This window comes from Rhagoletis pomonella, unplaced genomic scaffold (assembly GCF_013731165.1).
Source record: "Rhagoletis pomonella isolate Grant_MI unplaced genomic scaffold, Rhpom_1.0 Rhpom_scaffold_00005, whole genome shotgun sequence".
NCBI lineage: Eukaryota > Metazoa > Arthropoda > Insecta > Diptera > Tephritidae > Rhagoletis > Rhagoletis pomonella.
Window position 1 is genome coordinate 3,377,864 of NW_023458559.1, and position 335 is coordinate 3,378,198.

Below are 335 nucleotides of genomic sequence, written 5' to 3' on the forward strand. Positions count from 1 at the left end.
TATATTATAAATTTAACTCAATTAAAGTTTTCAAACCCGCTTCAAGAATATTTTCAAAAGTAAGCTTCCTAATTCTCTTTAGTTTAATATTCGTATTGCAATATTTCATTTACTTTACAAATTTTAATGAATACAATTTTTCAGTCAGTTGGCAAATCCCCTAAAAATATTTTTAGCATTAAAATTTCCTAGCCTCTTTAGTTTGATGCCAATATTGCAGTATTTAATTTATGCTATCAATTAAATCAAATTAGAGTTTTCAAATAGGTGGCAACCTTCTACAAATATATTTTCAGCTGTAAGCCTTTGTAAATTTCTTTCTTTTGACAGCCATA